This window comes from Mus caroli, unplaced genomic scaffold (genome assembly GCF_978045245.1).
Source record: "Mus caroli unplaced genomic scaffold, Mus_caroli_1 scaffold_3, whole genome shotgun sequence".
In the NCBI taxonomy this organism is placed as follows: Eukaryota; Metazoa; Chordata; class Mammalia; order Rodentia; family Muridae; genus Mus; species Mus caroli.
In genome coordinates, this window is record NW_028227258.1 from 144,688,197 (window position 1) to 144,715,857 (window position 27,661).

At 38.3% G+C, this 27,661-nt stretch overlaps 1 pseudogene; it reads right to left on the bottom strand.

Annotated features, from left to right (window-relative positions):
• Positions 1-23,448: 23,448 nt before the first annotated feature.
• Positions 23,449-25,926, bottom strand: LOC110291037 (actin-related protein 2/3 complex subunit 1A-like; annotated as a pseudogene).
• Between the last annotated feature and the right edge of the window lie 1,735 nt (positions 25,927-27,661).

The window sequence follows — 27,661 nt, forward strand, 5'->3', positions numbered from 1 at the left end:
CCCTCAAGACAAAGGACCAATTGACTTGCCTCATTAGTTTTTGTGCCAAACATGTAAACACAGTTTCCTCTCTATCTTTGATGCTCAAAACATGCCAGCTTGTTAACATCTTGGGTGGTACTGTGGTTTATGAGTCTGTAAATACTATAATGTTGAATTGGGCACTATTCTCTCTTTATTGGAAAGAGTTTTTTTTTTCTATTTTTTTTATAATAAAAAGAGGATTTTTCTGGCAGTTTCCAAGACTATTATAAGTTTTGACAAAATGATAAAAAATGAGTACATATAAAAAAGAAAGAGAAAAAAAGAAGATGTGAGACAAGAAAGGTGAGGAAAAAGAAGGGATAAGTGGGGGGAAAGGCAGCTGTGTCTATATAAACGTTTCCAAAGTGAAAGGGATACCAAGTGTTGGTGCTCCTTAGGTCAGGCTTAGACTGGGGCTTACTCTACCAAGAAGACCTACATTAAGAATTTTACTGGGTGGGTAGGGGAGTGGGGGGGAGGGTATGGGGGACTTTGGGGATAGCATTGGAAATGTAATTGAGGAAAATACCGAATAAAAATATTAAAAAAAAAAAGAATTTTACATCAGAGCTTCATTGGATGTACGATGCCTACTCTGTTTATCTTTACTTGTTTCTCTCTGCATTGGCGATTTACCTTTTACACCAGTATTTTTTTTCATAATTTCTGTCCCTCATACTTCTTTATCTACAACTATGTTGCTCTTTATGTTGCTTCATACAAAACACAGAACTCGTATGATTAGGCTAACAGGAAACAGGGGCCTGGCTCAGTGGTCAGATATTTCTATTTCTGAGTCTTTTATTCCATTAAACAGCTATATCAACTTCTTCCATTTAAAATAATTTTCACCTATGGAAATGGCCAACATTGAAGTGTTGTGAGGCAATGTAAATTATCTAATGTCATTTTTCCATATCTGTCAATATTAGGATGCATGTATTTTACACATGAACAATTTTATTTCTAACAATAAACTATAAAGATGCAGTTATAATAATACTTGCAATTAAAAGAGTTGAGGTTAAAATCCTTAGACTTGGGGCTGGAGAGATGGATCAGCAGGTAAGAGCACTGACTGATCTTCTAAAGGTCCTGAGTTCAAATCCCAGCAACCACATGGTGGCTCACAACCATCCGTAATGAGATCTGACACCCTCTTCTGGTGTGTCTGAAGACAGCTACAGTGTACTTATATATAATAATAAATAAGCTTTTTTAAAAAAATCCTTAAACTTCAAATCACTTAGGGACTAATTGAACAGATCAGGGGGAACCCAAAAAGAAAAAAGCTATATATCAGTTAAAAACAGTGCTATTTGTATCAAAGTAGAATAATCCCTAATTTAGATTCTTTTCTGTATGAAATGGCAGAGCATTGAACATTGTGTATATTAATCTAACATTTCTATGAATGCCTACATACTTAAATATAAAGTCATATGCAGATACACATTTATGTAATATAGTCATAGTTCATTTCTGAATTGCATAGATAATTAAGAATAAAGTTGTACCATGAATGGACAACTGGATTGCCAGAAACAAATGAGGAGTGAAGCTATATTTTGCTATATCACCTTTGTACTTTTTGAAAATTTCTATCTTTATATCCTTTAGTGTATTGAAATAAAATGCCTCATTTAAACTGTCTTAATAGCTGCATATGACTATTTAGAGCATTAGTAAGTTATTTTCACCCTAAGTATAATTAAATTAGGGCACATTCACAGGGCATAAGGACTGAATGTTGATACAGGTTTGTTTGTTTGTTTGTTTGTTTGTTTTAGTTACAAAGGAGGAAAACTTTTAGGGCCAAGAAAGTGAAATACTAACAAGGGAGTACAAAATTTGCCTACACGGGAGAATGAATATCTGGAAGCAGCATGGGAGATCCTGGGTCTCTGATAAACTAAGTACTGGAGAATGAGAAAACCATAAAGAAGAATACCTGGAAGCAGAAAGGGAGAAAGCAGAAGGCAAATAAACTCAAAGGCAATTTGACATCATAGTGCCCTTAGTCAGAAAAACCAATACAGAGTTTTGAGGGATCCTAGAACATCCTTAACTTGAAGCAAGTTTATCATTATGGGAGGTGCATTAACTCTGCTGGGCCACTAGGGTACCATTTAATGCTATGTTCTATCTTTGTAGCCAATGGACTAGAAAGAGATTATTTCAAAATAATCACACCCCAGAGGTCTGCAAAAGTTAATGTTTCTCCTAAGTGAATGACTTTCCATTAGGGAGTTATTTAGCCCCTAGGGAAGATAGAATTTTTTCTCACAAAAGAACAGTGGTTGGGAGATAACAGCTGTGGGGTAGATCATGGGAGATCCCAAGTGTCTCAAGACTTTTTTAGATTCATGCTTCTACCCAGGCCAGCCTTTAGTATCCCTTTGTTCCAGAGCACAGGAAAAGTACAACAGTCCTGCGTTTGACTCAAGTCCATATCTGACATGAAATGATAAGAGAGTTCCTGTTCAGGAAATGGGGAGATAATTTAGTAAGTGAAGTGCTTGATGAACAAGCATGAACATTTAAGATCTGATCCTTAGCATCACCATAAAAGCCAGTCTGGATGGCAGGACTCTAACACAAAAACCAGAGGCAGGAGGAGCTGGGATTTTTCTGGCCAGGCATTCTGTTTGAAATAATGTACCCCACATTCAGTAAAAGATATGACTCCAAAAACAACATGACAGACAGTAGAAGAAAACACTCATGTATACAAATGCATGCATAGGCAAGCATATCCGCATGCACGTATATGTGAATCTTATACACAATAAAAATGTAAAGACAATAGCTATAAAAGAACTACAGTAAAATGCACTTTGATATTAATAACAACCTGTTTGAGAGCCACAGGATCCAGTATTGAAAATCAAATTCCTATAAACAGCTTGAGACATTAGGAAAGTCCCTTGAGTTTTTCATGCTTAACTGTTTTGTGTTTAGAAAATAGGAGTCAGAGGGAACAGAGGAGATGTATTGATGGTCAGGAAATTGAGCAGAATTGTGTCGTAATGGGGCTTGGGGAACTGGAGGTAGCCACCAGAAAGTCCAAGATGCCAAGAAAGTAAGAGACTCTCAGGGCCTAATGGGAATGACATTAGCTGAAATACCCAATGAAGGGGATAGAGAACCTGTAGAGACCATATCCAGAGGTCAAGCACAGCACCTGATTGAGGGATGGGGCCATCCACCCATCTCTAAAATTTTAAAAGAGAATTGCTCCAGTCTAAAGGAAATACAGGGCCAAAGAGTGGAGCAGACTAAAGGAAAGGCCACCCAGAGACTGTTCCACCTTGAGATCCATCCCATATGTAGCCATCTAACCCAGACACTATTGTTGATTCTAAGAAGTTCTTGCTGACAGAAGCCAAATATAGCTGTCTCCTGAGAGGCTCTGCCATGACTCCAGCTGCATATGTAGCAGAGGATGGCTTTATCTGGCATCAATGGTAAGGAAGTCCCTTGGCCCTGTGAAGGCTTGATGCCCTAGTGCAGGAGAATGCAAGGGTGGTGAGGTGGGAGTGGGATGGGGGAGGGGAACACCCTCATATAAGCAGGATGAAGAAGGGATGGGATAAAGAGTTTACAGATGGGAGAATCCAGGAAGAGGGATAACCTTTGAAATGTAAATAAATAAAATAACCAATAAAAATATTTTGACATTGTAAAACAAAAAGAAAAAGAAAATGAGAAGTTCATAGACCATAGCATAGCATAATAGTCATGAGAACCTTCATCCAGTAACTGCTGGGAACAGGTGAAGAGATCAACAGTCATACAATAGGCAGAGCTCAGGGGTAATCCTTCAGAAGAGTGGAGAAGGGCTGTAAAAGCCAGAAGGGTCAAGAACACCACAGAACCAACTTGCCAGGGCTCATAGAGGCTCACAAAGCTGAACTGACAGAGAACAGTATGGGTCTGAGCTAGGTCCTCACCATATATGTTACAGTTGTGCAGCTTGGTGTTTTTGTGTAACTCCTAACGGTGCAATCAGGGACTTTATCTGATTCTTTAATCTGCTTTTGGGATCCTTTTCCTCTTACTGGATTGCCAAAACAAGTGTTAATATGAGGGGTGTGCCTAGGGATAGCAACTTGTTTGTGCTATGTTTGGGTGATATCCTTGGGCAGCCTGTTTTTTTCTGATGGAAAATGGAGGAGGAGTGAATCTAGGGGAGAGAGGAGGTAGGGGGGACAAGGAGAGTGGGATATATAGTCACGAATAATACATGAGAAAATAAATAAATAAATAGATCAGAAATTCAGAGTTGGTGATCTCTAACATATTGTATATCTCTAGATTTACTACTTAAAATTAACCAAATATATACAAAATCTTCAACTGAAAGCATTTATGAAATACACAATGGAATTTTATAGTTGTTACATCCTTCTATATTTTTCTGTCATCACAAGAAGAGAAGAATGTCAGTTTCAGGGGATATGACTTGCTCACATGATAGAAATGTAAAAGAAAAACTTGCCAGCTCTCAATGGCACTGATGATATAAAGAATCCATATTTACACAAATTAGTTTACAAACTCGGTGATGATAAACTAAGAGAGAATGCATAAAATGAAAATGAAGAAGAACAAAAAGAAGATACTTAAGTCTCTAGAGGAAAGGAAAGCAAAATAATTGGTAAAAATCTTAACATGCAAAGAAAAGAACAACCTAATATAAGGGTAGCAAGGCACTTTACAAGATCAGACTTTGTATAAGACTAATAAAAGTTTAGAGTGAGGAAGTTAACAGTGTTGTATAGGTCAATATCTGTATACATAAACCATTAATAAGATTACAAATATATAATCTAATATACAATTATATAATCTAACATCTAGTATATATTATATAACATGTATAATTATAATATCATATAGTATAATAAATATAATAATATAAAATATACTATTACATATTTTATTATATAATATAAAATAATATGATATATAGTATACTATAATGATACAATGATTACTAATATATTATAATATATAACCTAACATATACATACATTTACATATCACATAGGATATATCACATATTATATATTATATATATAATCTAATATATAATATACTACACATACTCAAACATATACACACACCTCACATTTATACACATACATATGTACACATATTGTGGACTATAGTTAATGTATATATGTGTGTGTGTTAATGCATTTATATATATATGTTAGATTATATATCTAATTTTATATATTTTATGAAACACAAAATTCTTAAGTTTCTTCCACGTTTGGATGAGAATTGTGACATTTAATTATGATTTGAAGATTTACCATCAAATTTCAAGATTGAAAGTCAATTAAGTGATGCCATCAAACACAACATATACACCATAAACACATACACATGTGAACACAAGCATCTCACACCCCACATTCACAAACATACACATGTGCTCAGACAATGAGTACTATAATTTATCATAAGACTTTAATGTGTTAAAAGGGAAAAAGCATTATTAGTCCAAATATTCCACAACCTTATCAATTAAAAAAAAAGTCAATGACTAAGTAAGTTGATAATTAATATTAAAATACATAGGAATAGAGTTTAGAGAAATTAGTTCAAATATTTTTTTCTTCTATATCAGAATTAGATTGGATCTTGAGAAAATTATGGCAATGATATATTCAGTTTTATGTGTGAAGAACACCTTTAAAGATCATACTCATAGATAAGTGGACAATTTGTTTCATATTCCTCATGATCTGACTTCAGATGGGAAAAAAACAAAACAAAGAAAACTTGTGAAAATATATCTTAATAGCAAGCTTTTATTCAACATCTTAGTGTAAAGCTCTAAGATAGAGTACACTGCCTGCACACAGTGCGATTGTTTCTAATAGAAGGCTGTTGTTACTTATTCTTTCTAGTCTATAGCTTGCTATTTTAATGTAATTTAACTTTTCTGACTAAAAAAACAACTAATATAAAAGTACATACCCTATGACATGTAGAAGCAAACATGGATGATCAAATGGTCATTGAAGAACAAATCAGAGATGGCAACACACATAGGTCATATGGGTTCTACTCTCACCATGGGCTTCTGCTTATACAGGTGACACCTATAATTATAATCACCCTGGTTATGGTGGTTAGAGAAAGAGTTATTTGGATAATGTGGTTGCTACTGCCATGCATACAGCTATCAGAGACTCGTGAAGGCTAAAGCCTCAGACTAAGATACTTTTTAGTGATTTTTTTTTAAATATATTTCACATTTGTAGAATGGTGATGAGTTGCCACTTAGTCCTGATTATAGTGTTCTTTGCCTTACAGAAGCTTTTCAATTTTATGAGATACTATTTGTATATAGTTGATCTTAGAGCTTGGGCTATCTGTATTCTGTTCAGGAAATTTATCTCTGTGCCTATGTTTTTGAGGCTCTTTCCCACTTTCTCTTCTATTAAATTCAGTGTATCTGGTTTTATGTGGAGGTCCTTATTCCACTTAGACTTGAGCTTTGTACAAGGAGATAAGAATGGATCAATTTACATGTTGGAGCATCTTCTGGGTATATGCCCAGGAGTAGTATAGCTGGGTTCTCAGGTACCATTGTATCCAATTTTCTGAGGGATGGTCAGATTGATTTCCAAAGTGGTTGTACCAGCTTGCAATCCCACCTGCAATGGAGGAGTACCCCTCTTTTACCACATTCTTGCCAGCATCTGCTGTCACCTGAGTTTTTGATCTTAGCCATTCTGTGTGGTGTGAGGTAGAATCTCAGGGTTGTTTTGATTTCATTTTCCTGATTATTAAGGATGTTGAACATTTCTTTAGGTGTTTCTCAGCCATTCAAGTTTCCTCAGTTGAGAATTCTCATTTAGCTCTGTTTCTCATTTTCTAATAAGGTCATTTGGTTCTCTGGAGTCTAACTTCTTGAGTTCTTTGTATATATTGGATATTAGCCCTCTATCAGATGCAGGACTGATAAAGACCTTTTCCCAATCTGTTGGTTGCTGTTTTGTCCCATTGACAGTCTCCTTTCCCATACAGAAGCTTTGAAATTTTATGAGGTCCCATTTGTCGATTCTTGATCTTAGAGCATAAGCCATTGGTGTTCTGTTCAGGAAAATTTCCCCTGTGCCCATGTGTTCAAGGCTCTTTCCCACTTTCTCTTCTATTAGATTCAGTGTACATGGTTTTATATGGAGGTCCTTGATCCACTGGGACATGAGTGTTGTAAAAGGAGATAAGAATGGATCAATTTGTACTCTTCTACATGTTGACCTCCAGTTTGCCAAGCAATATTTGTGGAAAATGCTGTCCTTTTCCACTGTATGGTATGAACTCCTTTGTCAAAGAACAAGTGACCATAGGTGTATGGGTTCATTTCTGGGTCTTCAACTCTATTCCACTGATCTACCTGCCTGTTACTGTACCAATACCACTAAGTTTATATCAAAATGTACAGCTTGAGGTCAAGGATAGTGATTCCCCTAGGTCTTTTACTGATGAGAATAATTTTTGATATCTTGGTTTTTTTTTTTCAAATGATTTTGAGAATTTCTCTTTCTAACTGTATGAAAAATTAAGTTGCAATTTTCATAGGGATTACATTGAATCTTTAGATTGCTTTCAGCAAGATGGTCATTTTTATTATATTGATTCTGCCAATCCTTGAGCATGGGAGATCTTTCCATCTTCTGAGATCTTCTTTAATTTCTTTCTTCAGAGACTTGAAGTTCAGTCATATAGATCTTTCACTTGTTTGGTTAGAGTAACACCAAGGTATTTTATATTGTTTGTGGTTATTATTAAGGGTGACATTTCCATAATTTCTTTTCAACCCATTTATCCTTTGAGTATAGAAGGCTACTGATTTGTTGGAGTTATTTTTATATCAGGCCACTTTGCTGAATTTGTTTATCAGTTGTAATAGTTCTCTGGTGGAATTTGGGGGGGGACATTATGTTCATAACAGCCATGTTTATAATAGCTAGAAGCTGGACACAACCCAGATGTCCCTCAATAAAGAAAGGAATACAGAAAATGTGGTACATTTACACAATGGAACACTACTCAGCTATTAAAAACAATGACTTCATGAAATTCGCAGGCAAATGTATGGAACTTGAAAATAACATTCTGAGTGAGGTAACTCAGTCACAAAAGAACATACATGCTATATACTCACGGATAAGTGGATATTTGCCCAATAGTTCAGAATACCCAAGATTCGATTCACAGATCATATTGAGCCCAAGAAGAAGGAAGAACAAAATGTGGATGCTTCAGCGCTTCTCAGAAGGATGAACAAAATACTCACAAGAGGTAATATAGAATCAAAGTGTGGAGCAGAGACTGAAGAAAAGGCCATCCAGACACTTCCCCACCTGGGGATCCATCCCTTTTACAGCCACCAAACCCAGATTCTATTGTGGACACCAGGAAGTACTTGCTGACAGATGCTTGAAAGGGCTGACTCTTGAGAGTATCTGCCAGAGCCTGACAAATATCGAGGAGGATGCTTGCAGCCAACGATGGGACTAAGCTTGGGGTCCTTGATGGAGGAGTTGGAAAAGGTACTGAAGGAGCTGAGGGGTTTTGCGGCACCGTGGTGGGAGTAACCTTGTCAACTGAACAGATCACCCCTGGTGCTCCTGGGTACTGGGCCACCAAGCAAAGAATACACATGAAAAGAATACCCATGGCTCTGTCTGAATATGTGGCAGAGGATGGCCTTGTTGGATATCAGTGGGATCTCTGATGGATTTTTTTGGGATCACATAAGTATACTATCGTATCATCTGCAAATAGTGATATTTTATTTTTCCTTTCCAATTTGTGTCCCTTTAACTGCCTTTTGTTGTCTAATTGCTCTGGCTAGAACTTCGATTACTATATTAAATAGATAGGGAGAATATGGGCAGCCTTTTGTAGCTCTTGATTTTAGTAGGATTGTTTCATGTTTCTCTTATTTTAGTTTGATGTTGGCTCTTGGTTTGCTGTATGTTGCTTTTATTATGTTTAGGAATGGGCCACCCATCCTCAAAAAATATCAGTCCATAATTGTTCCTTTCTAAAGGACATAGAAGGACAATGAGTGGAGCAGAGACTGAAGGAAAGGCCATCGAGAGACTGCTCTACTTGGGCGTCTATCCTATATGCAGACATCAATCCCAGACCTTGTTGAGAGGACCCTGATACAGCTGTCTCCTCAGAAGATCTGCCTGACTAATACAATTGTATAGGTTTGCAGCCAACCATCAGACTGAGCATGGGTACCCCAATGGAGGAGTTAGAGCTTCAAAACACTAAACCACCAACCAAAGAGTACACACGGAGTGGCCCAATGCCCCAACCACATATGTAGCAAAGGATGGACTTATCAATAGGAGGGTGGCCCTTGGTCCTGTGAAGGCTCGATGTCCCAGTGTAGCGGATTTTGAGGGTGGTGAGGTGGGAGTAAGTAGGTCAGAGAGCACCTTCATAAAAGCAGGGGGAGGGGGAATGGTGTAGGGGTTTAGGGAAAGGAAACCTGGAAGGGGGATAACATTTGATATGTAAATAAATAAAATAACCAAGAAAAAAGAAAGAAGAATGGTAGTATTCACCAACATGTATGTTAGTGTATACCATTCTTCAACACAACTTGATTTTCATATATACTTTTCCAATAACCTATAAATGGAATGTAAAGACAAAACCTTTAATTCTTAAACAATTGTCAGAAATCCTCACTCTTAAATGTTTTATCCATTGTTGTTCCTCTATTAGCCTCTGCCACATTTACCAATAGTAACACTCTGACTCCAGTCCAAATCATGTGTTTCTAATTTAAAGACCTGCACTTTGCAACCACTCAAATCATACTGCATGTGTTATTGTACTTTTTATATTATTTCTTTACCACAGTTATTAAATAAATACTAATTTCCACAGAACAAAGTGCCTTTTAGAGCAATATAAGAATATAATTCTATTTTCAATATTCATTGCTTGAAAAACAGCATGTTCCAAGCTTTAAATGATGTGGAGTCATGTAATGATTGAATACATGAAGCTTAAAGCAGTGTCATATAACTCTTTTCTTACACTATAGGCAAAGTTTTATTAAGTGACTATTTTACTCAACATTTCTAATTATTTATTATTTAATTATTTGTATGGAGGGCTATATGACCTTTGAGAAGATCAGAGGTTGAAATCCAGAGAATCTGTCTGTTTCTCTTGTCCTTATGTGTTTGATATAGGCCTCTTACTGTTTTGGAAGCTTGCTGTTTCAGCTTGAGTGGCCATCCAGAGAGCTCCTAGAGGTCCTCCCTCTATGTCATGACCTCCTCTTCTTCTCTGGGACTAGGAAAAGCTGCCTCCATATCTTCACCCAACTATAAGCTTCTGCTGTCTTTATTTATCCAATCAAACTATTAGGGAAACGATTAGAGATTAGAGAAACTCCACCTACATCTCACCTTGCAGGATCAGATGGGGAAGCAGATAGGAATCTGAAGACATGTAGGTCTCTTGGGGCACCAGCAGGCCAAGAAGGATGGGGCAGGATATTCTTCGCCCAGCCTTTGAGTTATCTGGTCAGAATAAAAATAGAAAAGTCTCAGTGTTTTTCTTCTACGGAGCTAATGGGAGCTGGATGAGACAACCATTGCCAGTACTGTCCAGAGAGCAAACAAAAACCAGAGTGTGTTGGCGAAGCTAACAGGGAGGTGGAAGGAACAGTGTTGTGCACCAGACAAGAAGCAAGCAGAGACTGGGAAGTAAGCTAGCCTCAGAGCAGAGTGAGACTGGGGTGGTCGTTGGTGGCTTGGTGGAGCTAGCAGAGCGAGGTTGAAAGAGCTTGAGCAGAGCTCCAAAAAAGGGGAAACATGCTTCATAAAATTACATGCAGGATGTCTCTGTGTGTGTGTGTGTGTGAGAGAGAGAGAGAGAGAGAGAGAGAGAGAGAGAGAGAGAGAGAGAGAGAGAGAGAGAGATGCATATATGATACCTGAGGAGGTTAGAAGAAGGTATCAGATCACCTGGAACTGACATTATGGATGTGTGTGAGGCATTATGTGTGTGATGGTCCTGAAATGAGATCTTCTGGAGCATAATAATTGTTCTTTATCACTGAGAAATCTCTTTTGCTCCACTATTTTAAAAACATAAATATAATATTGTTTTTCCCTGCTAAATCTTCTCCTCCCATCACCTCCCATTCCTCATCCCTTTACTCTCTCTCAAATTCATAGCTTATTTTACTTTAATTATTATTGTCACATATACACAAACATACACATATATGTATTCACATATTATTACAAGTAATATACATACTTTTAAGGAAATGGAAAATATTATGATAGCCTATGCTATTTCAAATAGTCAAAGAACCAGCTCCTCCTTTGGTTGATTCTTTGAATAGTTCTTCTTCTTGATTTTGACCCTGAGTTTGATTGTCAGGAGGAATTTCTTTTCTGGTCCAGTCTATTTGGAGTTCTGTAGGCTTCTTGTATGGTCACAGGAATCTCTTTCCTTAGTTTTGGGAAGTTTTTTTTTCTATAATTTTGTTGAAGATATTTGCTGGCCCTTTAAGTTGAAAATCTTCATTCTAATCTACTCCTATTATCTGTAGGTTTGGTCTTCTCCTTGTGTCCTGGATTTCCTGGATGTTTTGAGTTAGGATCTTTTTGCATTTTGCATTTTCTTTGATTGTTGTGCTGATGTTCTTTATGGAAACTTTTGCAGCTGAGATTCTCTTTTCCATATCTTGTAATCTCTTGCTGATGCTCAAACCTATGTTTCCAGATTTCTATCCTACGGTTTTCTCTATTGTGTCTACTTCCCTTTTTAGGTCTAGTATTGTTTTTTTCATTTCCCTCACCTGTTTGGATGTATTTTCCTGTTTTTCTTTAAGGACTTCTACCTGTTTGGTTGTGTTTTCCTGTTTTGTCTTTAAGGACTTGTAACTCTTTAGAACTGTTCTCCTGTATTTCTTTAAGTGAGTTATTAAAGTCCTTTTTAATGTCCTCTACCATCATCATGAGATATGCTTTTAAATCCAGGTCTAGTTTTTCAGATGTGTTGGGGTGCCCAGGACTGGGCGAGGTGGGAGTGCTGCGATCTGATGATGGTGAGTGGTCTTTGTTTCTGTTAATAAGATTCTTTTTTTTCCTTTTTTAATATTTTTTATTAGGTATTTTCCTCAATTACATTTCCAATGCTATCCTAAAGGTCCCCCATACAATCCCCCCACACCCGTACCCACCAACTCCTACTTTTGGCCCTGGCATTCCCCTGTACTGGAGCAAATAAGTTTGCATGACCAATGGGCCTCTCTTTCCATTGATGGCCGACTAGGCCATCTTTTGATACATATGCAGCTAGAGTCAAGAGCTCCGGGTTACTGGTTAGTTCATATTGTTGTTCCTCCTAAAGGGTTGCAGATCCCTTTAGCTCCTTGGGTACTTTCTCTAGCTCTTCCATTGGGGTCCCTGTGATACATCCAATAGCTGACTGTGAGCATCCACTTCTGTGTTTGCTAGGCACCAGCATAGTCTCACAAGAGACAGCTATATCAGGGTCCTTTCAGCAAAATCTTGCTAGTGTATGCAATGGTGTCAGCATTTGGAGGCTGATTATGGGATGGATCCCTGGATATGCCAGTCTCTAGATGGTCCATCCTTTTGTCTCAGCTCCAAACTTTGTCTCTGTAACTCGTTCCATGGGTGTTTTGTTCCCAATTCTAAGACGGAGCAAAGTGACCACAATTTGGTCTTCGTTCTTCTTGAGTTTCATGTGTTTCACAAATTGTATCTTATATCTTGGGTATTCTAAGTTTCTAGGCTAATATCCACTTATCAGTGAGTACATATCATTTGAGTTCTTTTGTAATTGTGTTACCTCACTCAGGATGATGCCCTCCAGGTCCAACCATTTGCCTAGGAATTTCATAAAATCATTCTTTTTAATAGCTGAGTAGTACTCCATTGTGAAAATGTACCACATTTTTTGTATCCATTCCTCTGTTGAGGGGCATCTGGGTTCTTTCCAGCTTCTGGCTATTATAATAAGGCTGCTATGAACATAGTGGAGCATGTGTCTTTCTTACCAGTTGAAACATCTTCTGGATATATGCCCAGGAGAGGTATTGCAGGATCCTCCGGTAATACTATGTCCAATTTTCTGAGTAACTGCCAGACTGATTTCCAGAGTGGTTGTACAAGCTTGCAATCCCACCAACAACGTAGGAGTGTTCCTCTTTCTCTACATCCTTGTCAGCATCTGCTGTCACCTGAATTTTTGGTCTTCGCCATTCTGACTGTTGTGAGGTGGAATCTCAGGGTTGTTTTGATTTCCATTTCCCTGATGAAGAAGGATGCTAAACATTTTTTCAGGTGCTTCTCAGCCATTTGGTATTCCTCAGGTGAGAATTCTTTCTTTAGCTCGGAGCATGATTTTTAATAGGGTTATTTGATTTTCTAGAGTCCACCTTCTTGAGTTCTTTATATATATTGGATATTAGTCCCCTATCTGATTTAGGATAGGTAAAGATCCTTTACAATCTGTTGGTGGCCTTTTTGTCTTATTGACAGTGTCTTTTGCCTTGTCTCTTGTCTTTTGACAGAAGCTTTGCAGTTTTATGAGGTCCCATTTGTCGATTCTCCATCTTACAGCACAAGCCATTGCTCTTCTATTCTGGATTTTTTACCTGTACCCATATCTTTGAGGCTTTTCCCCACTTTCTCCTCTATAAGTATCAGTGCCTCTGGTTTTATGTGGAGTTCCTTGATCCACTTAGGTTTGATCTTAATACAAAGCGATAGGATTGGATCATTTCCCATTTTTCTAAATGATAACCACCAGTTGTGCCAGCACCATTTGTTGAAAATGCGGTCTGTTTTCCACTTGATGGTTTTAGCTCCCTTGACAAAGATCAAGTGACCAAAGGTGTATGGGTTCATTTCTGGGTCTTCAATTCTATTCCATTGGTATACTTGTCTGTTGCTATACCAGTACCATGCATTTTTTTTAATCACAATTGCTCTGTAGTAGAGCTTTAGGTCAGGCATGGTGATTACACCAGAAGTTCTTTTATCCTTGAGAAGAGTTTTTGCTATCCTAGGTTTTTTGTTATTCCAGATGAATTTGCAGATTGCTCTTTGTAATTCATTGAAGAATTGAGTTGGAATTTTGATGGGGATTACATTGAGTCTATAGATTGCTTTTGGCAAGATAGCCATTTTTACAATGTTGATCCTGCCTATCCATGAGTATGGGAGATCTTTCCATCTTCTGAGATCTTCTTTAATTTCTTTCTTCAGAGACTTGAAGTTCTTATCATACAGATCTTTCACTTCCTTAGTTAGAGTCAGTCACACCAAGGTATTTTATATTATTTGTGACTATTGCGAAGGGTGTTGTTTCCCTAATTTCTTTCTCAGCCTGTTAATTCTTTGGGTAGAGAAAGGCCATTGACTTGTTTGAGTTAATTTTATATCCAGCTACTTCACCGAAGCTGTATATCAGGTTTAGGAGTTCTCTGGTGGAATTTTTAGGGTCACTTGTATATACTATCATATCATCTGCAAAAAGTGATATTTTGACTTTATTTTTTCCAATTTGTATCCCCTTGATCTCCTTTTGTTGTCAAATTGCTCTGGCTAGGACTTCAAGTACTATGTTTAATAGGTAGGGAGAAAGTGGGCAGACTTTTCTAGTCCCTGATTTTAGTGGGATTGCTTCCACTTTCTCACCCTTTACTTTGATGTTGGCTACTGGTTTGCTGTAGATTGCTTTTATCATGTTTAGGTGTGGGCCTTGAATTCCTGATCTTTCCAAGACTTTTATCATGAATGGGTGTTGGATTTTGTCAAATGCTTTCTCCCTGTCTAAGGAGATGATCATATGGTTTTTGTCTTTGAGTTTGTTTATATACTGGATTACGTTGATGGATTTCCTTATATTAAAACATCCCTGCATCCCTGGAATAAAACCTACTTGGTCAGGATGGATGATTGTTTTAATCTGTTCTTGGATTCGGTTAGCGAGAATTTTATTGAGTATTTTTGAATCAATGTTCATAAGGGAAATTGGTCTGAAATTCTCTATCTTTTTTGGGTGTTTCTGTGGTTACGTTATCAGAGTAATTGTGGCTTCATAAATGAGTTGGGTAGAGTACCTTCTACTTCTATTTTGTGGAATAGTTTGTGCAGAACTAGAATTAGATCTTCTTTGAAGGTCTGATAGAACTCTGCACAAAACCCATCTGGTCCTGGGCTTTTTTTGGTTGGGAGACTATTAATCCCTGCTTCTATTTCTTTAGGTGATATGGGATTGTTTAGATCATTAACTTGATCCTGATTTAATTTTGGTATGTGGTATCTATCTCGAAATTTGTCCATTTCTTCCAGGTTTTCCAATTTTGTTGAGTATAGCCTTTTGTAGAAGTATCTGATGGTGTTTTGGATTTCTTCAGGATCTGTTGTTATGTCTCCCTTTTCATTTCTGATTTTGTATATTAGGATGTTGTACCTGTGCCCTCTAGTAAGTCTGGCTAACCGTTTATCTATCTTGTTGATTTTCTCAAAGAACTCGCTCCTTGTTTGGTTGATTCTTTGAATAGTTCTTCTTGTTTCCACTTGATTGATTTCGCCCCTGAGTTTGATTATTTCCTGCTGTCTACTCCTCTTGGGTGAATTTGCTTCCTTTTTTCTAGAACTTTTAGGTATGTTCTCAAGCTGCTCGTGTGTGCTCTCTCTAGTTTCTTTTTGGAGGCACTCAGAGCTCTGAGTTTCCCTCTTAGAAATGCTTTCATTGTGTCTCATAAGTTTGGGTATGTTGTGGCTTCATTTTCATTAAACTCTAAAATGTCTTTAATTTCTTTCTTTATTCCTTCCTTGACTAAAGTATCATTGAGAAGAGTTTTGTTCAGTTTCCACGTGAATGTTGGCTTTCCATTATTTATGTTACTGAAAATCAGCCTTAGTCCATGGTGATCTGATAGGATGCATTGCACAATTTCAATATTTTTGAATCTGGTGATGCCTGTTTTTGACCAATTATATGATCAATTTTGGAGAAGGTACCATGAGAAGAGAGTATATCCTTTTGATTTAGGATAAAATGTTCTGTCGATATCTGTTAAGTCCATTTGTTTCATAACTTCTGTTAGTTTCACTGTGTCTCTGTTTAGTTTCTGTTTCCATGATCTGTCCATTGATGAAAGGGGTGTGTTGAAGTCTCCCATTGTTATTGTGCCAGGTGCAATGTGTGCTTTGAACTTTACTAAAGTTTCTTTAATGAATGTGGCTGTCCTTGCATTTGGAGCATAGTTATTCAGAATTGAGAGTTCCTCTTGGAGGATTTTACCTTTGATGAATATGAAGTGCCCCTCCTTGTCTTTTTTGATAACTTTGGGTTGGAAGTCGATTTTATTCGATATTAGAATGGCTACTCCAGCTTGTTTCTTCATATAAGTGACTTGCAAAATTGTTTTCCAGCCTTTAACTCTGAGGTAGTGTCTTTTTCCTTGAGATGTATTTCATGTAAGCAGCAGAATGTTGGATCCTGTTTGTGTAGCCAGTCTGTTAGTCTGTCTTTTTATTGGGGAATTGAGTCCATTGATATTAAGAGATATTAAGGAAATGTAATTGTTGCTTCCTATTATTTTTGTTGTTAGAGTTTGCATTCTGTTCTTGTGGCTGTCTTCTTTTTGGTTTGTGAAGGATTATTTTCTTCGTTTTTCTAGGGTGTAGTTTCAGTCCTTGTGTTTGTTTTTTTCTGTTATTTTCATTTGAAGGGCTGGATTCGTGAAAAGATTATGTGTGAATTTGGTTTTGTTGTGGAATACTTTGGTTTCTCCATCTATGGTAATTGAGAGTTTGGCTGGGTAGAGTAGCCTGGGCTGGCGTTTGTGCTCTCTTAGTGTCTCTATAACATCTGTCCAGGCTCTTCTGGCTTTCACAGTCTCTGGTGAAAAGTCTGGTGTAATTCTGATAGGCTTGCCTTTATGTTACTTGACCTTTTTCCCTTTCTGCTTTTAATATTCTATCTTTATTTAGTGCATTTTTTGTTCTGATTGTTATGTGTCGGGAGGAATAAACCCTTTCCTCCCGAACTTACTTCTTGGTCATGATGTTTGTGCAGGAATAGAAACCCTGACTAAGACAAATTGGTACCAGGAGTGGGGTATTCCTGTGACAACCTGACCATGTTTTGGGGAGGACTGTGGAAGGACTTTGGAAGTTTAGGCTTGAAGATCCATTTGTTGTTAAGAGCTCTGTGAGATGTTGAGAAGGAGCTTGGAAGATAATGTTGAGAACAGTGCAGAAGATGGAGGTCTGGCTTGTGAAATTTCAGGGGAAAATTAAAGACTCTTTTCAGGTTCATTGCTGTTTTGATTGTGAAGATTCTTTTGTTCTGGTTAGTTAGGGCTGAAGAATCAGCTGTGCTTAACAAGATACCAGAATTACTAAAACAAAAACTTTGCATTACTGGGACTATTGATGCTGGTTAGCTGGAGCTAAAAAATTAGCAGTGATTAAGAAGAGACCAGCATCATTGAGGTGACATCTTCTGGTAAGTGTTTTCTGAAAGCACAAAGAAGCTGTGTACCAGAGATAGCCAAGGTTGTACTCCTGCTCCAGTGGGACTTGATAATGTGTAAGGGCACCCAGATGGTACTGGTTTTGAAGGCATGAAGGGGTCACGCAGGGCAGCTGAGACTCGGCACTGTGAGAGGCCATGGAAGTCCATTGGTGAAGGTGCAGCCCCAGTTGTAATTGACAGTCCAGGACTGAAGGGGTCAGGCAGTGTTTTGGAGATGCCAGTACAATGAGATGACCACCAAGAGCAGCAGCAGTAGTGGAGTACAGGCATCTGGAGCCTAGAGGACAATGCGTGTGCTACAAAGGGCATGGCTGGAGAAGTGACCCAAGACCTTGGAGGAGCCAAAAAGATCATGAGTTGGATCCCAGACATTGGATGGTTTGAGATTGATTTTTGCTTTTGATTGTGACTGTGCCCTGATATTTTCCCTCTTGAAAGAAGGAACTATTTTAGTAGAGCCCACAGTTAAGAGACTTTTAATTGTAAAAAGACTTTGGATTTTAAAAGAGATAGATATTTTAAAGAGATTGAAAATTTAAGAATATGTAAAGACTGTGGGGCGTTTAAAGTTATTTAGACTTTGGGGATGAATAAGAATGTAAGGGTTGAGGCTTACTATTGATGTGTTTGTGTGTCAAGTTGACAAGGTTTCAATTGTACTGGCTAGTTTTGTGTCAACTTGACACAGCTGAAGTTATCACAGAGAAAGCAGCTTCAGTTGAGGAAATGCCTCCATGAGATACAACTGTAAGGCATTTCCTCAATTAGTGATCGAGGGGGAAAGGCCCCTTGTGGGTGGGACAATCTCTGGGCTGGTAGTCTTGGTTCTATAAGAGAGCAGGCTGAGCAAGCCAGGGGAAGCAATCCAGTAAAAACATCCCTCCATGGCCTCTGCATCAGCTCCTGCTTTCTGACCTGCTTGAGTTCCAGTCCTGACTTCCATTGGTGATGAACAGCAGTATGGAAGTGTAAGTCGAATAAACCCTTTCCTCCCCAACTTGCTTCTTGGTCATGATGTTTGTGCAGGAATAGAAACCCTGACTAAGACACTTACATTCATGAACTTCCTTTCTGTCTTTTTTGTGTCGGTTGCAGGGCCACCCATAGGCTTCATGGCACTGTGCTATCTAGAGTAAGCTGGCTGTTGACATGCCAAAACTAGGGATCTATTTTAGGATATCATAACTCACATCCAGGCTGGTTTTTCCTGGGGATATTTATTTCATTTTTCTCCACTAATATAGATCTCAAGTGCACACATGGTTACAGCCATTCTGAATTTCAGAAAATAGAGAGAAAAGTAGCCTGCTGTCTTACATTGCCTTTTCTGTGTTCTAGATTGCTGTCTCTAAAACCCAGAATTCTTCCAGTTTACAGAATTTTAAGACAGTATGCCACTTATTGGTTCTGAAGAATATCTTTTTAGGATAAAATCTACTATTGTTTTGCTTGTTGTATGATGGTCTTTCTCTCTTAAATGGGGAGAGGTCTCTCTCAATGTTGTGCTCCATCTGCATGTTCAAACTCTTCTTTGGATGCTCATTAAATTTCCTTGCTATGATACAAGTTAGTGGGTACCTTGACACATTCTCCTCCTGGGCCAATATGCAGGATCAGCAGGTATTTTTCCTGTGGTTTCTGTAGTTCTTAGGTGCAATCAATTTTTTTCTATTCCTCTTGTCTGGGTCTCCCTTACTCTGTTCAATAGAGTTTAGGTAAACTCACAATCCCCAAAATTCATCAGTATCTGCTGGCTTCTCACATTTCCATTCTGCATCTAGAGACATAATAACTTCAGGTGAGACCCCTCCATGCCTTACTATTCCCACAGATCTCCAACCTACTATTTTCTATAAAATGAAGATTACAAGCATGGGTGGTAAGAAATTGTAAAAAGGGAAAGAAAGCAAGCGATTCACTGATCTCACAAAACCTTAAAGAGATGGCAAGGCTTCTTTTGAAAGTAGTGGGTGTTAGGATGACAGGAGGCTACACCAAAAGGAAGATTGTCCAATCACCATACTACCATGATGTATTTTGGTTTGTAGGGTAGAGTATTAAAAAATGAACCAATCTTTATTGTGAAATAATAGAGATGATAACTTTATGTTTAATAAAATTGCAGAACAATGATGATGTGTAGTTGGTATTGTTATTTATTAACAGGTCTTGGTCAGTTTTTAGGGTATTTGTTATGTTTATTCCCCTCCTACCCATCAATTATCAGTAAGAAGACTGGAAAATTAAACCAATTCCCATTTTCTTCTCTATGGTCATATTTTCCAGAACATATCTATGAAATGCTATTTTTTTGTACACAACAACATGGATTCCATAAGTGAAGGAAGAGTGCATTTTGCTTCATAATAATTACAAATAAAGAATGAAGATATTTAATCCATCAATGCAGTAATTACAATATTTTAATTTTGCATTTTTCCATGTGTAGTTAATTTTTCTTTTAAAATGCATGATGTGTTAGCCCAAGTCTTTTGTATATTTCCTTTTTTATTGGATATTTTCTTTATTTACATTTCAAATGTTATCTCCTTTCCCAGTTTCCTGGAAACCTCCTATCCCATCCTCCCTCCCCTGCTTCTATGAGGGTGTTCAACCACCCACCCATGAACCCACACCCTCCTGCCTACCCTGGCATTTCCCTACTCTGGGACATCGAGCCTTCACAGGAACAAGGGCCTTTCCTCCTATTGATGCCTGACAAGACCATCATCTGCTACATATGTTGCTGGAGCCATGTGTCCCACCATGTGTACTCCTTGGTTTGTGGTTTAGTCCCTGTGAACAATGGGGAGTCTGGTTGGTTGATATCGTTGTTCTTCCAGTGAGGTTGCAAACCCCTTCAGGTCCTTCAGTCCTTTCACTAACTCCTCCATTGTGGACCCTGTGATTACTCCAATGGTTGGCTGCAAGAATCCTCCTCTGTATTTGTCAGGTTCTGGCAGAGCCTTTCAGAAGACAGCCATATCAGGCTCCTGTCAGCAAGAATTTCTTAGCATCTTCAATAGTGTCTGGGTTTGGTGACTATATATGGAATGGATCCCCTAACCACTTGATACTTTCTGCTTTTTTCCTTACCTGTTATGTTACAAATTTTGTAATACTTAAGGAATCAAGCATTTGCAGACAGAGGAAGAGGAAGACTCAGCACATGCATGCAAGAAAGAGAGACAGAGACAGAGACAGAGAGAAAGAGAAAAAGATACATAGAGAGAGGCATAGAGACAGAGAAACAGAGAGAAATATACAGAAATACAGAGACAAAGATAGATAGATAGAGATAGACAGAGTGGAAGTCCCAAATTTGTCCAGGAGTAATTGCAAGTGTCAAAGAGAATAGTTGAGCTTCCATTTTACAGTTGAGTTAATGAACCATATAAAGATACAATGACTGACTTAGCTATCTCTGTTGCTTTTTTTTGCCTCTTTTTTATTATTATTAGATATTTTCTTTATTTACATTTCAAATGCTATCCTGAAAGTTCCCTATACCCTCCCCCAACCCTGCTCCCCTACCTAACCACTCCCACTTCTTTGCCCTGGCATTCCCCTGTACTGGGGCATATAAAGTTTGCAAGACCAAGGGGCTTCTCTTCCCAATGATGGCCGACAAGGCCATCTTCTGCTACATATGCAGCTAGAGAGAAGATTGTTTTTAAATACATGGACAAAGATGGAGAAGAGACAGAAAAAATGGCTAACCGATAACTAGCCCAACTTGAGATTGAACCAATGGTCAAGCACTAGTCTCTGACACTATTAATAATACTCTGTTATGAGAGCTGGGAGGTGAAAGACTCTCAGGACTCAAAAGGAGGGACCTTAGATGAAATGCCCAACAGTTGAGAGAGGGAACTCGTAGCGTCCACCACCAGTAGAAAGACAGGACATCAAGTAGAAGGATGGGGCTGCCATCTGGCAGTCAAAAACCCTGACCCTGAGTTGGTCTTGTCTAAAAGAACCTCAGGGACAAAAATGGAGAAGAGATTTAGGGAAAGGCAGTCCAGTGACAGGCCCAACTTGGGATCCAATTCAAGGGGAGGCCCCAAGGTCTGACACTATTACTAATGCTATGGTATGATTGTAGACAGGAGCCTAGCATGGCTGTCCTTAAAGAGGCCCAATAAGCAAAAGATTGAGACAGATGTAGATACTTATACCCATCTATTGGAGTGAAGTCAGGGAACCCTGTGGTTAAAAGACAGAGAGGCAGGAAGAAGCTGAGGAGAACAGTCTCTATAGGAAGATCAGCAATCTCAGCTCACACAGACCACTGAGATCTCTCAGTCACTGAGCCCTCAATCAGGCAGCATACAGTAGCAGGATCTAGGCCCCTGATGCATATATAGAAGAGGAGTGTCTGGTCTGTTCCCAGTGGGAGAAGACACAGCTCATTCTTGAGAGCCTTGAGGCTCCAGGAAGTGGGGAGGCCTAGTATCGGGCAAGATGGGCATCCTCTTGAAGACATAGGGGAGAAGGAATGGGATTAGGAACTCTGGGAAGACATTACAGAAGGGGGGCAACAACTGGATTGTAAAATACATTAAGAAATAATAAAAAATAATACTCCAATATGTTTGCAGGCAGAAGCCTATCATAACTGTTCTTTGAGAGGATCTACGGAGCAGCTGACTAAAAAAGATGTAGATGCCTACACCCAAACATTGGACAGAGGTTGGGGATTCTTATGGAAGAGTTGGAGAAGGGATTGAAGTCTCTGAAGGGGATAGAAACTCCACAGGAAGACCAACAGACTCAACTGACCTGGATCCTTGGGGCTCTCTGTGATTGAGCCACCAACCAAAGAGAATACAGGGTATGGACAGAAACCTTCAGCACCTATGCAGCTGATATTCAACTCAGTCTCCATGTGGTCCCCCAACAAGTAGAAAGGGGGCTGTCCCTAAAGCTATAACCTTACTGTGAAATCAGCTCCCCACAAGGGCTGCACTGTCTGGCCTCAGTAGGACAGGATGAGCCTAAAACTGCAGAGACTTAATGTGCCAGGATGAGGGGATATGCGTGGTGGGTGGTAGGGTGGAAGGCTCTCAAAGGAGAAGGGAAGGAAGATGGTTGGAGGAACTCTGAGAGGGTACTGAAAGGGAGCAATATCAAGCATATTAATTAATTAATTAATTTTAAAAGTTCATTTTTATTTGTACTTGTTCATACTTTAAATTGGACATTAGAATCCTGGCTTTTCTTAGCTGACTAGATTTCATGATTACTACAACTCTTTGTTCTTAATCTACAAGAAAGAAACAGTAAGATGCAAATGTCTAAATCCTGCACTATAAAAGTATAAACTCTCAGCTGTGGCTCCTAAAACAAAACCTATCTACTCCATTATGGGAGTATGCCTTTTCAATTGAATTATTAATTTGTCATAACCAGGTAAATCATCCTGAAATTCATCTAAAACGATGTTAGTAACTTGGCCATTGGAAGAGGTGAAGTAGGAATATCTTTTTCTCCCTAAATCCATCCTCACTGGTATCAACTCCTGTACTCCCTGGTGACAGTCATGTTTCAAAGATTAGTCAGATAGATCCAGAGCCCTTTGCTGTCCCCACTGGGACTCCTGGGCGGGTGTAACTGTTTTACATACTTGGGCATATTAGTGAATAATTGATCTGGAAATCTTTTTGTGTGTGCATGCATATCCCAGTGAGTATATTGAGTGTATGTGAGTGAATGTACAACTGCATTTATCTGGCTTCTTCCTTTGTCACTTTCCACCTTATGTGTGGAAGTTACACAGAATTTGAAGGTCACTAATGGGGTTGGATGGATGTGTAGCAAACCCTAGGGATTCTCATGTCTCTGCTTCTTCAGCACTGGTATTACAAACTTACGTTGTGCATCACAAACTAACTCATGACCCCATGTGTGTGTGTCAAGCATTGACCAACTAAACCATATCCTCAGACCCCTGAGTGATTTTCATTACGGCACTTTTTTCACTTGTCAAATTCACACAAGAAAAGTCCAGAAATATCTTAATTGGGAATCGTAAATTCACATCCTTTTTGGGGTTTCAACCTCTGAGTGTCAGTTACTCACTTCTTGGAAACCTGAAGTTAGACTAAGAGCCCATGTTGTCCTAATGGCTGTGGCATACTGCTTTCACCTATATTGTGTTGGCTAAAAATAACTGGAGAATATTTTGAGTTGACTTCCAGAAATGCTATAAGTAGTAAAACCTGCATGCATAATTTATAGAGAAAGGAAGAGATCGATTGTGCTGAGAGTTCCAGAGTGAGTCACAGTGTTAATGTGAAGGGACACAGTATACAGGCCCTGTTGGTGCTATTGTTAGTGAGAGTGGCATTGCACCCACTGAATGCAACTTGAAAGGCAGGATGTTATTTAATGTTAATCTAATGTATTTGTTACAATGAATAAACACTGAATCCTTGAGCGAGTCTTGGCCAAAGTGAAAATTGAACTGCAACGCACAGGTGCGTGGCAGAGGAGTTCATTATTATAGCTCTTGGGATCACTTTAAAACAAGTTCTTTTGATTATAGCACTCTGATGGAGAATGCATGCCAAAGCTTCATTTTCCTCTGTTTAGAAAACAATGCTGCAAAGCATATTTTACAAATAGATTAGAATGGTTACCAACATGCACCAAATGCTGCTCTTCCTGTGTTAGCAATTTTACTAATACAAGCCAAAGACTGTGCCAGATCAGCACACCAAATGCTTTCCCAACTGCCAAAGGGGAGAAAAACCTTTCATTCTGGATCATATTTTGGTGATCACAGTCTAATTTTACTTTTAAAGTGATGGAATGGGGGGTATTGTGACTAATCCTTTTTCACACTCAGAATTTTTCCTTTTTTTCTTTTTTCTTTTTTTTTTTTTTGCAAATAGTATACATACTTCTTTTACCCTTTAAGTTAATGTGACAATCTTCCATAATGAATTAAACAGAAGTTTAGGTAAAAATGGAATAAAATAGCAAAATCAAAACAAAATGAAATGAAATGAAACAAAAACAAAATACTTGAAAACACACAGTTCACCGAAAACATGCACATGGACACATGTAGTTGGTGGTTAGTGTGACAGCATATTCATGAGTCGACAATCCTTACCACCATGCTAACTGCACAGTGTGTTCAGCAATGCTCCTCATGCTAGATTGAAAATGCTCACATTGGATTCACAAATTTCAGGGGCCAGAAATCTAGGGTCTTGAAATTCACAAACTGTCATGATCTATCAATGCCAGTAGTGCAAAATTTGTGACAATCTTGTATGTCCACCTCATAAATATATATTTGAGGCATGCTGCTCTGGTGTGCCATCTCTAAAGCAGAACTTCGTCTGGACCTCTTTTCTATGTTGCAGAAACATCTCATGGATGCTCTGTTTTGGGAGGTCTATCTTGGACTTCTTGGACAAACAGCTATGGTCATCACAACTAAAAAGCAATGGACAGCAATTGTGGGCAGTTCCAATACTGTTCTTTGAGATGAACTACACACTCATCAGTGTCAGGAACTCTGTTTTCTCAGTTGAAACTTGCACACTTTTTGAGGCATATGCAATGGATACTGTCATAGCCAACCAAGGCCAGCCAATTTCCACTGGCCGATAATCCCTCATGCACCAAGATGCCAGTGCTGCTGCAACCAAACTCAAGATCAACTGACCAAAAGGTATCTTGCTGCCCCAGCATGTTCTAGCTGGGTTCTCATCCACCTTTGATGTAGGCAGAAAACACTCTACATTTAATCACACCAGACCCTATTGAGCAAAATATTGTTGGGGTGCCAATCCAACCTGAGGACCTTGGAGCTTAGTGTGCTTACTCACACACCAGTCATTTTTAGACTCAAAGTAAACAGTATAGAGCTGTGATTGGCTCCACACAGCAAACTTGTACTTGAATGAAGACCATTTCACAAGAGTGACTTCACAGTTAATCCTGGGGAACATCATGCTATGCTTCCAGATGCCATTCTTCTGACTGCACACATAGGCTTTGCAGTTTATCAAGCAAGTGACAATAGAGACGCTCTTGGGAGCTCAGTCAATACCTGTGATGTATCTATTGTGTTCCTTCAACTCATGAGATTTCACCAACTGCCTCACATTCTTTGTGTAGACTTTCACTTCAACGTTATTGGGGCTAAGGGAGATCTGGGTATGATCTCTGCCCTAGGCTTGGCAGGCAGGTGATTGGCTCTAACAGAAACTGATGCAGAGAACTAATTGTTTTCAAAAGGCTGAAATCTGGGATCAGGGGGTCCAGATGGCCAGCAGAGATGATTTAATTCACAGACTCTGGTCAGTAGCCAAAAACAGGCTCTGGGAAGGTGGCAACAGAGGAGGGAAGCCCAGAGGGAGTGGCTAACGGATCCCTAATTTTTTTATTCAAGTTTCAAACTCAATGAATGTCAATTAAAGAATCATGCAATGTTTATTACTTTGTTCTTACCCCAAACACCAGAATGGTGTTGCCAACTTTACTCTAGGCTAAGTGTCTTCATAAATAATACAATGGTATTCCTGTTTTCATAGAATATGCAGCTACTCTATATTAATATAGTTTCTATATTTGTAAAATGCTCTGGGTCGGATTTGAAATATATATCAACATTTGGTGTCTTTTATGTAGCAATGCTCAAAGATGAAATTTTGCGAACTGATTTGATCATGAGTACTTTTCACTATTGATGGTATTTGTTGCTGAGCTTATAATAATTGCATAAACTTTGGAGACGTAAAACATAGGAGTTGGGACCTAGGTGAAGGTCATGAGACATTCTGGACATGTCATTGGGCTTTATCTTGTGCCTATTTCCTTGCTTGCTCCTTTCCTGAGTCTTTCAAACAGTCATGTGCTCCTTAACATAAAGTTCTGTCTCATTAAGATAAAAGAATATGGGTAAAAATCTTTATGATCATCAGGTCCAATAAATTCTTGATTTTTCTCAGGCACTTTTGTGACAGTGACAGAAAACTGAATAGCACAATGAAATGTTGACTAGGTTGACTAATTTAATACTGATGACAAGTGAGAAATAACTTTATAAGAACAATGTTATTGACAAAGGCTAACAATAAACAGATGTGAAGTATTATACTAAAGTGGTCTAAATAAGAAGGAACAAAAACACATCAATATGATCATGGATCTGGAGCAAATCGATGCTGCTGCTGGAGAATATCAGGATATTCATATATTTATAAATTATCACAGTGTGAAACACATGCATTTCAGGGTCTCAAGCTTTGTATTAACATATATTTTTTATTTTATTGGAATGCTACTTTTTTTATAATGGGTAAATTATAAACATATATCTTAAACTTGGTTGACTTTGTAATTTATGTGACTATAACTACAGGTAAAATAACAATGTGAATAGAAATCTTACACGATAATTCTTTTAAAAATAAGTATGTATTCTGTTTTCTTGACTCTTGCACATTACTTTATAATCCCTTTATAGGAAAAAGAACACATTTAATTCAAACATGGAACTATTTATGAGTACCTACTATGTGATACTCAGTGTGTTCAATGCCTTTAGTATCTCCATTTGATTTGAAGTAACAAAAGGACATGTTTACAAGTGAAAAGACATGTACAAATGTGTCTAATTGTGCCTTTTCAAAGATTCAATGGGGCAATAATATATTTGAGTTCTGAACTAATCAATCACTGTAGAACAGAAGGAGAATTTTGATTAGTCTTTGCTCAGAAACCTCTTTCGAAATTTGCAATCCTTACTACATATTGGAAAATCTAAATATCATGCTGCTTTCTCCACCTTTGTTCTTCCGCACTGATAGTTTTTAAAATGAAAGCCCTAATCTGTATTACATAGGATCATTAATTTCTGCATTTTACACTCGAGCAACAGCACTCTGGTTATCTGCTGCAATGAAGAGTAAGCAGCACGGCGTTTGCAGACTTAATTACCTACTGCAGGGTCTTTCTTCTCCTGTTGCCACAAACTGTCTGGAAATGGGGTCAAAAGCATGATTAGAAACCAAAT